Source organism: Equus przewalskii, chromosome 29, assembly GCF_037783145.1.
Source record: "Equus przewalskii isolate Varuska chromosome 29, EquPr2, whole genome shotgun sequence".
NCBI lineage: Eukaryota > Metazoa > Chordata > Mammalia > Perissodactyla > Equidae > Equus > Equus przewalskii.
This window is the reverse complement of record NC_091859.1, coordinates 46,451,296-46,465,765: the sequence shown is the minus strand read 5'-3', so window position 1 is coordinate 46,465,765 and position 14,470 is coordinate 46,451,296. Positions and strand designations below refer to the sequence as shown.

The 14,470-nt window shown below is 48.3% G+C and overlaps 1 protein-coding gene across 22 annotated transcripts in view; it reads right to left on the bottom strand.

Annotated features, from left to right (window-relative positions):
* PPP6R2 (protein phosphatase 6 regulatory subunit 2) overlaps nucleotides 1-10,396 on the bottom strand; it is a 100,177-nt gene extending 89,781 nt beyond the window's left edge. For 14 of the 22 annotated variants that reach the window (XM_070599302.1, XM_070599308.1, XM_070599314.1 and 11 more), the window contains exon 1: nucleotides 10,156-10,390. The gene's annotated coding sequence lies outside the window, so the exon portion shown is untranslated. Of the gene's footprint in view, nucleotides 1-10,155 lie in introns of all 22 variants that reach the window. The other 8 variants (XM_070599300.1, XM_070599306.1, XM_070599312.1 and 5 more) reach the window with 6 other exon arrangements.
* Between the last annotated feature and the right edge of the window lie 4,074 nt (nucleotides 10,397-14,470).

The following is a 14,470-nucleotide window of genomic DNA, read 5'->3' as shown; positions in this document are numbered from 1 at the left end:
AGTGCGCACGTTCCGCTTCGGTGGCCCGGGGTTCACTGGTAGGGATCCCGGGTGCGGACATGGCACTGCGTGGCAAGCCATGCTGTGGTAGGCGTCCCATGTATAAAGTAAGATGGGCACGGATGTTAGCTCAGGGCCAGTCTTCCTCAGAAAAAAGAGGAGGATTGGCAGATGTTAGCTCAGGGCTAATCTTCCTTGGAAAACAAACAAAAACCCAAAAACAAAACAAAACAAAAACGAAGCTAGCTCCACTCTAAAGGGAATATCCTAAACCATTATACCTCTGGAGCAGGGGCCTTCTTATTGTGGCAATAGGAAAGCGCCCAGTTACCTGATATCCAGTTCTTCTACCACATCCTAACGCAAGGGCTGCAATTCAAAGGGCTACAGTTCTGGGCAAGGTATCAGCGGAAGGAAGTGAGCTAGGAAAAGAAGACAGCAGATGGAGAGAAGCCAGCAGCACAGGCATGAGTCCAATTGAGGGAGCAAGGACAGACCCACTCTAGCCACCTACAGGGACACAGGGCAAGGGAATACACCTGCCAATTTCTACAAGAAACCAGAAATCCAGATTTTTTTAAATCCTCATGTCTTCAAATGTTGATAACTAATTTAATTTTTTTAACACTATGTGGACCAAAAGTCTAAAGGATAAGCAAAATGCATCCTCAGGTCAACAGTGGCTCTGCCAGAGAGCCCCCCTGCTTTCGTGTCCACACCCCAGACTCCATCCTGCCTTCTGGGAACTGTAAGGATAAGATGAGACCCACATATAGAGCATCCACCCTGCACCTGGAGCATACTGGCAGTTAGTTCAAGTGTCACCATCCCAAGAACAGCCTGCTTATGTGGTTGCACACTCCTAGGGCTTCAGGCTCCCAAGGCAGCGTTTCTCCTCCCAGCAGTGGAGCTCAGCTGGTCTCCCACCAAAGTCTCAGAAAGATGACTTCAACACACAGCCCCACCAGACACCCTGAGCAAGAGCTCTGTCAGGCCTGAGAGGGCTGTCACTGTCTCCTGGTTTTCTCAAGAGCTTCCTCCTGGCTGTTTGGTAGGATGAAGAGACGACTCTACATGAAAACCGAAAACTTACCATCTGCTTATTGCTAGTAATCACAGCAGCTCTCTCCCAGTGAAGGACAGAGCTGGCCAGCATTGTAAGCACACACCCTCCTCACCTGTGCTAAGCGCTCCAGCCCTACTGTTCCCTCCTGGAGACAAACACAGATCCCCAAGCAGACAAAGAACCCATCCAGGCAGCAGCCCTGACCATAGCAGGTGCTCTACAACCTCAAAGGCCCCAGCGTGAAGTCCAGCTTCTGTCACTGACTAGCTCTGCAATATTGAGCAAGTGCCCAATGCACATGTAATGCAGGTAAAAATGTGACTCCGTGACAGAGAGCTATAATGACTGCCACCACCAGTCTAGGACAGTGGCCAACACCAGACACCTCCCTAGATAGCACACGGAGGAAAGGAATCAACTATAGGGAATCAGAGACACACCACAGCAAGGCCCAGTGTGCATCTGCCCCACCACAACAGACGACACACAGTGCCTACATTGCATTTGTTCCCAACACTGTCCTCCTGGGAGAACCAGAACCAAGAGCAGGCAGGGCTGGGCATATCCTGGGCCAAAACTCTTGAAGGAAAAATAACTGGAGATAGGCAACTAAAAAGCATTGCCAAATAGGGAGAAAAAAGCCCCAACAAGCACCAGTGTGGAAACTGGGGCAATGAACAGAGCTCAGTCCAAAAAGAACACAAAAGAACTAAGCCAAGGCACTTTGGCTTCAGGGTTACACCTGCCACAAGAAAGAGAACAAGAGCGGTTTTTACAGACACCTTACTGTGTGCAGATACTGTGTGATCCCAGCACAACTCAGTGCGGCTGTTAGTTTACCACGAGGCCCAGTTCACAGGTTAAAAGGCAAAGGCCTCGATAATTACAGGACTAGCCTACGGACACAAGGATAATAAATGTCAGTCCTAGAACTTGAACTCAGGTTGGCTGACAGCAAAGTCCACGTTCTCAATCTCCACACAGTACCAGATTCTGGCCCAGTAATAAAGAAAAGAAGGCGGTATCAAGAAGATACAAAAGGAATGATCAACATGGAGGGAGACAACATGAAAGTACCACCTAGGACTGAACCGGTCCAGGGAGGGCCACCCGGCAGAGCCAAGGAAGGGATGGGGCAGGTTAGTGCAAGCCCAAGAGGGAGGGCAAGTCTTCAAAACCAGAGTGTCAGTGGGTCCTCTCTGGGGTGATAAATGTTCTAAGTTAGCTCGTGGTGATGGCTGTACAATCTTGTGAATATACTAAAAGCCAGTGAAGTGTACACTTTAAAAGGGTGGATTTTATGGTATGTAAATTAAATCTTACCAAAAAAAATGGAGCAGTCAATGGCCTGACAGCTGAGAGTCAAATTCCTGAAGAGGAATTCCAAAAGATGTGAATGTGGACAGCAGCCCCAAGAGAACACCAGATGAGTCTATTCAGCAACAAATGAAGAGACAGAATGAGACACACACAGTCCCGTCCAAAGAGCCTGATCTCTAGCAGAGAAGACAGGTCCTGAAAGACTCTGACTCTGCCAGTGCCAACCATGAGCCAGCAAGATGGCGTGGGCAGGCACACAGCAGGAGAGTATGCTATCTGTGAGCCCTAGGATGGAGGCACTCGGCTCCCTGTGCCTTGGGGTGTCCCTACAGACAGGGATAAAAATACCACTGACCTCCTAGAGCGGGTGTGAGGGCTGACTGGGGCAAGGTTCAGTGCTTGGAATCAACTATAACACATCATATCAATAGGACAAGGGCAGAAACCAAATGTTCATCTCAATAGATGCAGAAAAGGCAAGACAAAATCCAACACTCTTTCATGGTAAAAACACTCCACCAAATAGGACTAGCAGGCAACTTCCTCAACCACTGAAGGCCCACTATCACCACTTCTATTCAACACTGTATTAGAGGTTCCAGCCAATACAACAAAGCAAGAAATAAAAGGCATAACAATTAGAAAGGAAAAGTAAAATTGTCTTTATTCACAGATGATATGGTTACGTAGATAGAAAATCCAAAGGGATATATAAATACATCATGAGAATTGATAAGTGTAAAAAGAAAGAGAACTGATAAGTGAATTGAGCAAAGTTGCAGGATACATGATATACATCAGTATTACAAACCAACTGTGTTTTTGTATACTAACAACAAATAACTGAAACACAATTTTAAAGTATTTTAAATATCAAAAACATCAAATACCTACAAATATACTGAATGAAAAAAAGTGCAGTCATACTGAAAACTACAAAACTGCTGAGAAAAATTAAAGATGACTTAAATAAATGGAGAGATATACCATGTGCACAGATCAGAAGACTCAATGTTAATAACTGAATTCTGAAACTGAGCTATAGATTCAACGTAATCCCAACCAAACTCCCAGCAAAAATTTCTGTACAAATTAAAGCGTTTATTCTAAAACTAGCAAGACAATTTTGTTAAGGAATAAAGCCGGAGGTCTTATACTACTTGATTTCAAGACTCATCACTAAGTTACAGTAATTAAGGGGCCGGCCCGGCAGCGTAGCAGTTAAGTGCGCACGTTCCGCTTCGGCGGCCCGGGGTTCGCTGGTTCGGATCCCGGGTGTGGACACGACACCGCGTGGTAAGCCATGCTGTGGTAGGCGTCCCACATATAAAGCAGAGGAAGATGGGCATGGATGCTAGCTCAGGGCCAGCCTTCCTCAGCAAAAAGAGGAGGATTGGCAGCAGTTAGCTCAGGGCTAATCTTCCTCAAAAAAAAAAAGTTACAGTAATTAAGACAGCGTGGTGGTGGTGTAGGATAGAAAAATAGACTAATAGAACATAACAGAAAGCCCAGAAAAAAGCTGTACGCACATGTTCAATTAATTTTCAACAAAAGCTCCAATGCAATTAAACAGAGAAAAGAGTCTTTTCAACAAATGATACTAGAATGATTATACAATCCACATGGGAGGGAAAATGTACCCTGATTCTACCTCACACAAAATATAACCCAAGATAGATCATTCAGAAAAGATATCAGTATTTACTCGGAGATGGAGGGGTCCCAAAGCGGCATAAGGAAATTTGGAGTGATAGATTTGTTCACTATCTTGACTGTGGTGATGATTTCACAGGTGTATATTTGTGTCAAAAATTGTCAAATTTGGGGCCAGCCCTGTGGGAGAGTGATTAAGTTTGCGCACTCTGTCTCAGCGGCGCAGGATTTCACCAGTTCGGATCCTGGGTGCAGACACGGAACTGCTCATCAGGCCATGCTGAGGTGGCATCCCACATGCCACAGCTAGAGGGACTCACAGCTAAAAATATACAACTATTGGGGCAGGCCCTGTGGCCAAGTGGTTAACTTCGTGTGCTCCGCTGCAGGCCGCCCAGTGTTTTGTTGGTTCGAATCCTGGGCGCGGACATGGCACTGCTCATCAAACCATGCTGAGGCAGCGTCCCACATGCCACAGCTAGAAGGACCCACAACAAAGAGTATACAACTATGTACCGGGGGGCTTTGGGGAGAAAAAGGAAAAAAATAAAATCTTTAAAAAAAAAAAAAGACAGTTTCAAAAAAAAGTATATACAACTATGTACCGGGGGGCTTTGGGGAGAAAAAAGGAGAAACAAAATCTTTAAAAAAAAAATTGTCAAATTTTACACTATAAACATGTAGTTTATTATACATCAATTGTATCTCAATAAAACTATTAAAAATAAAGAGATGAATCATAATCCTAAATATAAAAGTTACCACATAAAGCTTCTATAAAAAAACAAAAAAGGACAGTGTCTTCATAACCTGAGTGCAAGCAAAATTTTCTTAGGACACATAAGAAACATAAAAGAAAAATATTCACAAATTTTAACGTCACTCAAATTAAAATGTTCTGTTCATGAAAAAACACCATAAAAAACAAATAGGCAAATCATAAGATAGGAAAAAATATTCACTCCTCACTTCCTCTCCTCCTCCCACTTCCCCCAATCTCCCCACTCTATAGGTACAGACACATACACATACATCATAAAAGACATAACCAAAATAGATACTTTTTAAAACTCCTAAAAATGAATAAAAAGTGGGCAAAAGACCTGACACTTCACAAGAGATATACAAATGGTCAACAAGCACATGAAAAGTTGTTCACCACTGTTATTCATCAGAGAAATGCAAATTAAAGCCACACAGAGATACCACTACCACCAGAATGGCTAAAATTAAAAAGACTGACAATATCAAGCGTTGACATGGATGTGGAGAAACAGGAACTCTTATATATTACTGGCGGGAGTGTAAAATGGTACCAGTTTGGAAAACCGTTTGCCAGTCTCTAAAACAGTTAAACATACATCTATACTATGACTGAGCAATTCTACTCCTAGATACATACTCCAAAGAAATAACATATGTCCACAAAACATGTACAAGAATCTCAGTGACTTTAGATATAATAGCCAAAGAGCAAAAGCAAACCAAATGTCCATCAACAAGAGAGAAATAAATTAAGATATTTTCACACAAAAGAAAATTACACAAATAAAAAGCACAAACTACAGGGACAGCTTCAAAATCAACAAATCTCAAAAACATTACATTGAGTAAAAATAGACACAAAAGAGTATACACTTTACAATTCCATTTATATGAAGTTTGATGACCTGCAAAATTAATTTATAATGATAGAAATCAGAGCAATGGTTGCCTTGGGATTGGGGGGGGCCTGCTGTAACTGAAAAGGGACACAGGAAATTTCGAGGGGTGATAAAATGTTCTATATACTGACATGAGTGATGGACACACTGGTGTGTACCTTTGTTAAAATTCATCAAACTTATATACTTAAGATCTGTACATTTCATTGGGTGTAAAATGTTCTTCAATAGCTTTAAATTCTTAAATAATTTTAAATTTTAAATAATTTTAAATTTTAAAGTGGAACATTTTTAAAGAAATAAAAGATTGTATATTCTGTGTTAAAAAGAAGAGGGCTGCTTGCTGTATATGGATATGATGTGACTTCCAAGAGGAAGAGGATGGTGAGGGACAGGGTAAGAATGAGACCGCCTTCACCACCCACACTTTGGTACCTTCTGAATCTTATTCTGAGTTCAGATTACCACGTGCATGAGCACCCACAGGAGGCAACAGCGAAAGGGATAAGCTCTGGAGTCTGACCACCTGACTCTCCCATTTATTTACTGTGGCCTTGGGTATGTAATTTAATTTGTTTGTGCCCCAGTGTTCTCATATGAATATTAACAGGAATATTAAGAGTAACTACCTCATTAAGTTGTTTTTTGGGTTTTTTTGAGGAAGATTAGCCCTGAGCTAACATCTGCTGCCAATCCTCCTCTTTTTGCTAAGGAAGACTGGCCCTGAGCTAACATCCATGCCCATCTTCCTCTACTTATATGTGGGACACCTGCGACAGCATGGCTTGACAAGCGATGTGTAGGTCCACGGCCAGGATCTGAACCAGCGAACCCGGGGCTGCTGAAGCAGAACATGTGAACTTAACCGCTGGCCCCCGCTTGGGCCAGCCGCAAGTTGTTTTAAGAACTAAATGGGGGGCCAGCCCAGTGGCACAGTGGTTAACTTTGCATGTTCCGCTTCGGCAGCCCAGGGTTTGTCTGTTTGGATCCCAGGTACGGACATGGCACTGCTTGACAAGCAATGCTGTGGTAGGAGTCCCACATATAAAGTAGAGGAAGATGGCCACGGATGTTAGCTCAGGGACAGTCTTCCTCAGCAAAAAGAGGAGGACTGGCAGCAGATGTTAGCTTAGGGATAATCTTCCTCAAAAAAAAAAAAAAGAAAAGAATTAAATGGGAGCCAGCCCCATGGCCAAGTGAAGTACACGTGCTCCACTTCAGCCACCTGGATTTGGATCCCTGGAGTAGACCTACACGAACCATGAGTGGCCACACTGTGGTGGAGACCCACATACAAAACAGAGGAAGACTGGCACAGATGTTAGCTCAGGGCAAACCTTCCTCAGCAAAAAGAGGAAGACTGGCAACAGGTGTTAGCTCAGGGCAAAAATCCTCAGCCAAAAAAAAAAAAGAATTACATGATTACTGGGCTACATGTCAAAATGTAGAATTCAGCACCGGTTTTCACTCTCCGGTTTATAGTAAATTCTGGACAAGTCACAAATCCACTTTATGTCAAAATGAATGTTACATCTCACAAGGATAAAAGGATAATAAAAGGTAAAGCACTTTGTTTAAAAAAGAAAGGAATAAATAAGATGGTATAGGTAATGCACTTTAAAAAGTGCCTGGGGGACCAGTCCCGTGACCGAGTGGTTAAGTTTGTGTGCTCTGCTTCAGTGGCCCAGAGCTTTGCCGGTTCAGATCCCGGGCGCAGACCTGGCACCGCTCATCAGGCCATGCTGAGGCAGCGTCCCACACGGCACAACCAGAGGCACTCACAACTAGAATATACAACTATGTACTGAGGGGCTTTGGGGAGAAAAAGGAAAAATAAAATCTTTAAAAAAAAATTTTTTTAAACAGTATTTTAAAAGTTAGGCTTTTCCTTAACCAAAAACAAAGGCAGGGAGAGGGGAGGCTTTAGTAAGCCTGCTGGGGACAATCCTGGCTCTATCACCTATTTGTTGTGTCCCTCAGTTTCTTCCTTTGTAAAACAAGGAAACAACAGTTCCCACACCCTAGGGTTCTTGTGAGGATTAAACGGAATCATTCACATAAAGCATTTAACACAGCAGCACACAAGTGATCCATCCGTTCTGCTGTATGTGTGAATAAGCAGCTATTCCGAAGGCTTTACACATTATCCCCATGCGGAGACCATCCGCCTCCAGCCTGACCTCTCCTCTGGGCCTCGAATTCTTCTGTGAGCTATCTTCTTGCCAACCGCTGGACGTGACAGACTTCTTCCACTACTTTCGGCCAAGAGAGAGCCTGGCTTCCCACCTCCAGTCTGTAGTAACTCCCCGTGCCCACCACGCCACCTGGCCCCCTCTCAGTACACAGCGCCATGGTGCACTCATTTGTTTCATCAAGAAGCCTGGAAATTACCGAGTCCTCTCTTTCCCGCAAACCCCTCTTCTAATCTACCAGCAAGTCCCAACAGCTTGACCCCCAAAAGAGCCTTCTCTCTCCGGCTCTTATGCATGCCCCATGTTGATGAGGGCACTCAATCTGCAGCCCAGGTCCCCTCACGACCTGCAAGGAACAGCATGTCTGGAGGCCACTACTCTAGCCCGGGCTCTTATCTATCTCCCTATTGCCCTGGCCACATATGGGTCTTATCTAGGTTCCTGGAGGAGGTCCATCTCAGGGCCTTTGCACTTGCTGTCCCCTCAGCCTGGAAGGCTCTGTCCCCCCATTCCTCTCATGGCTAGCAGCTTCTCACCTTCTAGAGCTCAGCTAACATGAGAGTTAAAGAAGCCAAAAGGGAAGAGAAATCAGAAAGGAAGGGACATGGAGCAGAGGCGAACGGCTGAGAGAGTCAGTGATGGTCCAGGCACTAAAAGGCCAAGGGCATGGCAGGGAGAAGTCATGGGGGAAGTGACAGGCAAGGTCAAAGAGTAACAGGCTGGAGAAGGCCACAAGGACAAGACAGACAGGTACAGTGATAAGACTGGGGGCGGGGGGCGGTGAGAGGCAAGAACTAAGCCCAAGTGACAGACCGGCTGAGCTGGTAGTGACAGGGCAGGGAGCAGCAGCAACAAGTGGGTGGACAGCGCAGGTGGTGAGGCTACAAAGGACACAAAGTGGCAGGTGAGGGTGTGTGGGAGACATCAGAGTGACGGGTGGGGCAGCATTCAAGGGGGCCAAGAAGGTCCCTGGGGGGAGGGGACAGAAGGCAGATAGGAACGGCAGTTAATGAGTGGACAGGGAGTGACTACAGGGGCCCTGGGAGGGGAGTGTCCTCTGTCCCACAGGCAGGAGTGCAGCACTGGCAGGTGAGGGGCACTGCTGGGAAGGGTCCCTAACAGCACAGGGTGCGGGAGGAAGCAGTGAGGAGGGGGAAGGGAAGGGCTGACGGGGACCTCGACAGGCAAGGGGGGCACCGACGGGGGGACAGACGGGGTGGGCACTGACATGGGGGACCTGGCAGCACAAAACGGAGGAGGGACCTTAACAAGGAGGGCACTAACAGAGTGAGGGTCACTGAAAGAGCCGAGGGCACTTCACAAGGAGGAGAGGCATTGACTCACGTGACACTGACAGGACAGGAAGGCACTTGGGGGCCACTGATGTGGGAGACCGACTGGGAGGACGTGGGGGAAGCAGCAGACACTGCCTTGGGGGACACGGGGGTGGCACTGACATGTGGGACACTGACGGGGAGGGCACTGATGGGGTGGACACTGATGGGGTGGGCACTCAGGGGGGTGGACACTGACGAGGTGGACAACGGGGGCAGAGACAATGTGGACACTGACGGGACACTGACAGGAGGTGGACACTGACGGGGCACTGACAGGGGGCACTGACATGGGGGACAATGACACGGGGCACTGACAGGAGGTGGACACTGACAGGGGGTGGACACTGACGGGGGGACTCTAACACGTGGGACACTGACGTGAGGCACTGACAGGAAGTGGACACTGACAGGAGGCACAGATGGGGGGCACTGCCATGGGGGACAATGACAAGGGGCACTGACGGGGGACACTGATGCAGGGACACTGACGGGGGCACTTACAGGAGGTGGACACTGACAGGGGGCACTGACATGAGAGACACTGATGCAGGGACACTGACAAGAGGCACTGACAGGAGGTGGACACTGACAGGGGGCAGTGACGGGGGACACTGACGGGGTGGACACTGACAGGGTACTGACAGGGGGTGGACACATACGGGGCACTGACAGGGGGCACTGACATGGGGGACAATGACACGGGGCACTGACAGGAGGTGAACACTGACAGGGGGCACTGACGGGGGACACTGATGCAGGCACACCGACGAGAGGCACTGACAGGAGGGACACTGACGGGGTGGACACTGACGGGGGGTGGACACTGACGGGGCAGTGACGCGGCATGGGCTCTAGGGTGGACACCCTGGGGCCCCGACAGGAAGGGGCGCGGTCTGAGGAGCCGCAGCGGCGGCCTCACTCACCTGCCCCACGGGCCGGGCGACGCGGCGGCTCCTCGGAGGCCCCGGCGGGGGCCAGGGCGCTGGCGGAGGCGGAGCCCGGGCGGCCTGGGACGGGCCGCCCGCACATGGGCCCGGCCCGGCGCGGCGCCCACGGACACGGCGCCCACGGACACGGCGCGGGCCGGCCGGCGGCTCGCGATGGGCTCGGGCTGCGGAAGGCGCTCGCGTCGCTTCAAAATGGCGGCGGCGCCCGGGCGCGTGCGTCGGGGGCGGGGCCTCGCGGGCGCGCGCACGTTCGCGCGGGGTCCGGGCCGGGGCGGGCGCGCTCACGTGGACGGGGGGGCGAGGAGCGGGGCGGGGCGAGGGGCGGGGCGGGGCGAGGGGCGGGGTGAGGAGCGGGGCGGGGCGGCGCGCCGCACTCTCCTTTCCCTTTTCTCTGCAGGGTGTTGCTGAGTTTCTACACAAGCATAATTAACTTTTTACGGGACGGTGCGTTGAGGTAATAAACTTTCCAAAGCAACGTCAGCCACAGAACGACCCCTCCAGGCGCGCGAAAGGATCTGAGGAAGCCACAGCAGCGGGGCGGGGGTCTTCCGGTTCTCTGGGGCCTTCCTTCGCCTGAAGGCCCGCCTCCTGGGGCAGCTGGGTGTCTCCTGAATTCCGTGGGCATGTGGCGTGGACATGGTCGGCAAGAATGAACAGTGGTCAGCCCCCATACCAAGCGGAGGTTCTCCTCCACTCCTGCTTCCTAACTGGACTGGGGGCTCCTGGGCAGCAGCCCCAGACTTGTTTTTTCCAGGTGCCCCAAGGGGTTCTTGCACGGTTTTGCGCTTGAAAATATGTGCCCATTTAACATTTGTTGGAATTAATTCAAACTAATCTCTAAAGTGAGAATTATTTCAGGTGTCAGCGTGAACCGTGGGAATGTGTTGGAAGAAGAAGTCGAGCACTTTAGAAATACCTAACACTTGAGCTGGTTAGCAACTTGTTGCCTCTCAGCTTCCGATTCACCGCGGTCCTCTGAGAAAATGGGTCTGGGCCTCGCCTCTGCTAAGCTTTGCCAGGAGAGGGCGCGAGAGACGTCGCGGGAGAAAGGGCGTGTCCGGGCCTCGCTCTGCAGGCTGGGGCGCCGCCTCAGTTGCCCCTCTTCTTTTCCTGCGTCCAGCTCCTGTGCCGGCAGCTTCCCCAGCTCTCCCTCGGGCGACGTTATAGCAGAATGTCTCTGGTGAGACATCTCCCCCTGAACACCTTTCCCCCGTATGCTGCAAGGCAGATTTCTGGCAAGTTCTGTAGTATGAACTTCCAGGAAGTGGTGGTAAAACAGCATCAGCCTTACAATGAGAAAAGGAACGTCCTGCCAGCCCTACAAGCGAAGGCCTCTCCCTGCAGAAGCTGGAGGTGCTGTGGGTTGAGTTGCAGAATGGGGCTCAGGGCCAGGGAGCCTGATGCTAGAGATGCTCCCACTGGTTGTCCTGCTGTGTGAGCACCTGCAACCCTCTGCCTGATCTTGATGCTCTTCCTGTGCTTGGGCCAAAGTGCCTAGGCTCAGCTGGGGCTCTCTCCTCCTCTCACACCCCACACTGGATTCATCATCAAGTCCCTCCACTTCTAAATACAGCCAGCTCTCCACCATCACGCCCTGGTCCAAGGCTAGTTTCTCTCACCTGAAGCACAGCAGCCTCCCAACAGGGCTCCCTGCTTCTATCCTGGCCTACTTGTTGTAGGTCAGCCTTTGTAATCAGAATAGTACCCAGAGGGATCCACTGAAAACAAGTCAGATCACATTCCTCCCCCATGAAAGCCAAAGTCCTTGCTGTTATCCACAAGGTCCCACATGATCTGATCTCATTTCCCCTACTCTGCCCCTCATTTGTTGGCTCCAGTCATGATAACCTCCTGTCACAGGCCACTTGCCCGTGCTGTCCCTGCATCCTGTCATGCTCTTCCTCTAGTTTTGGCCGCACATAGTGACCTGTCTCCTAGGTCTTACTCCATTGTTCCCTCCTCAGTGAGGGCTTCCCTGGGCTCCCTATTTCAAATCTGAAGCCTATATACATGTGTGCACACACATGTGTACGTGCACACACACATGCACGTGTGCACACATGCATGCACACACACACACACTTCATAGTCCCCTTCCCTGCTTAGTTTTTCTTTGTTGTATCAATAATTATGGTCCAATAAGGGGACAGAAACCACACAATGACTTCAACAGAGAAAATTTCACATAAAAATTATTGACAACAGGGGATTAACTATAAAAGAGTAAAGAACTCTGTATTCAAGGAAGGACAAAACTTGGAAAGGGGTCCCCTCCCTAAGGTGGGAGTTCATTCTGTGTTGGAGAGTTGTATGGCTGCAGCCCAGGATACGGCTGCGCCATAGTTGCTGAACAGAGCTTATGGGCAGGAATACACCCCTCCAGGTGTAGGCTGGCTAAGCCTGGAAAACTTCCTGCTGAGGTGTCTACAAGACTCACTAGGAACCCACCCACGGGAGTGCTGCTGAAGCTCAGGGGGAAGCCATCCACAGAGGTGGCGTCACTGCATGTCTTCCACACGTGCCTCTGACAGCTGCACAGTAGGAGCAAGAAGAGAAGGAATGCACACCTAAACCAGGAGTCCCTTCCTCCAGCAATGACCATCCAGCATTCTCTACTGTCAAAGCTTAACATTGTGCCAACTGCAAAAGAGAAATGCTTATGGGACCCAGCTCCGTTATTGTGGAGCAGGCAAAGAGAAGTGGGTTTGGAGCTGAGGCAATAAGTGGAAAACAGGCAGAGTTTGACCCTTTAGATAGTCAGCTTTTGTATGCATCCTTTAGAACACATTCGAACTTCCATACAACAAGACAGAGCTGTCTTTTCACCTAACTAGATACATCCATCCTTATTGCAAGTGAAGAAATTCTCACTCTTTCCCCAAAGTGAGCATATGCATAGTCCCAACAGTCACTGAATCTATCATTGGCTACATTAATTATTCCTCAAATTCTGTCACTGTTCCACTGAATATTCTCTTATGCTCTTATGTTAAAACTAAATAGTAAAGTTAACCTCTGACAACTTATATATTTAAAAAAATGGAAAGGAGAGAGAAGAAAATGGTTTGTATATACAAATAAGCACACACTATGACATGCAAAGAGAAAATATGCAAAATTGATACAATGCATATATTAAAGCCACACATATCAAAGATGTATTTGATATGTGTGGCTCTTTAACAGATTTCTCTTCTAAACTGCTTTATAGTGTATACAGAAAAGCTACAACAAAGCCAAGCTTAATTCAGTATTTTTGACACAGAAGGAGCAAGTAAAATAAATTCTATCACTAAGAACACCAAATGCAAAATTATTCACCAATAAATTGGAAAAAGTAAAACTGTGATATAAAGGGAGTGCTGCCTCTGGAGTGTGGTCAGAGCAGGAGGCTCTGCCCTGGTCTCCTCCTCAAGAGCCGGCAGTGCAGCAAGATGCAGGACAGGGCATCAGAGGACCACTGGTCCATGGATCCAAGTAGGACAAACACAGGGAAATCCACACCTATAAACAACATAGCCACATTCTAGCATGCCAGAGACGGAAAGAAAACCACAACAGTGGCAGGAGAAAAATGGCCCATCAAATAAAGGGGACAAAGGTACAATTAGTAGCTGACTTCTCATCAAGACCGTGGAGCCCATAGGCAGTAAAATGGCTGAAGGAAAAATAAAATCTGTCAATGAAAACTTCCACACTCAGCAATACTATCCTATAAAAAGCAAGATAGATGAAGACATTTCCAGAGAAACAAAACAGAAGATTCATTGCTGGCAGATCTGCCTTACCAGAAATACTAAAGGAAGTTCTTCAAGCTGAAAAGAAATGACAGCAGATGTTCACTCAAATCAACAGAAATGAATGAAGAACCAAATTCAGCAACATGTAAAAAGGATTATCTACCAAGACCAATGGGGTTTGTCCCAGTGATGAGGATTGCTTTGGGCTCATTACTTTTAAAAACTGCAGGCGGGAAGGAGGCTCTGAGGAGTGGAATTTGCTTGCCCTTTGTTGGGAGACATTTACATTTGTAAGGGAATTCTCCATCTGTACGGGTGTCTCCCTCTCTGTACCGGGAGGAAGGGGAGATGACCTTATCTCTAGAAACTCTAGAGGGGAAAGCAAAGACTTAAGTCTGCATAGTGATCTTGCTCTTGTTTATTGTGCTTGTCTGGTAACCTCATGTAGCTGACTGCCGCCCCCCCCCCCCCACCAACATCCTCCAAGAAGCATAGGACATCCTGACTTAATCAGATCTGATTCTTATCTAAAGTTATAGGACCACCCAATA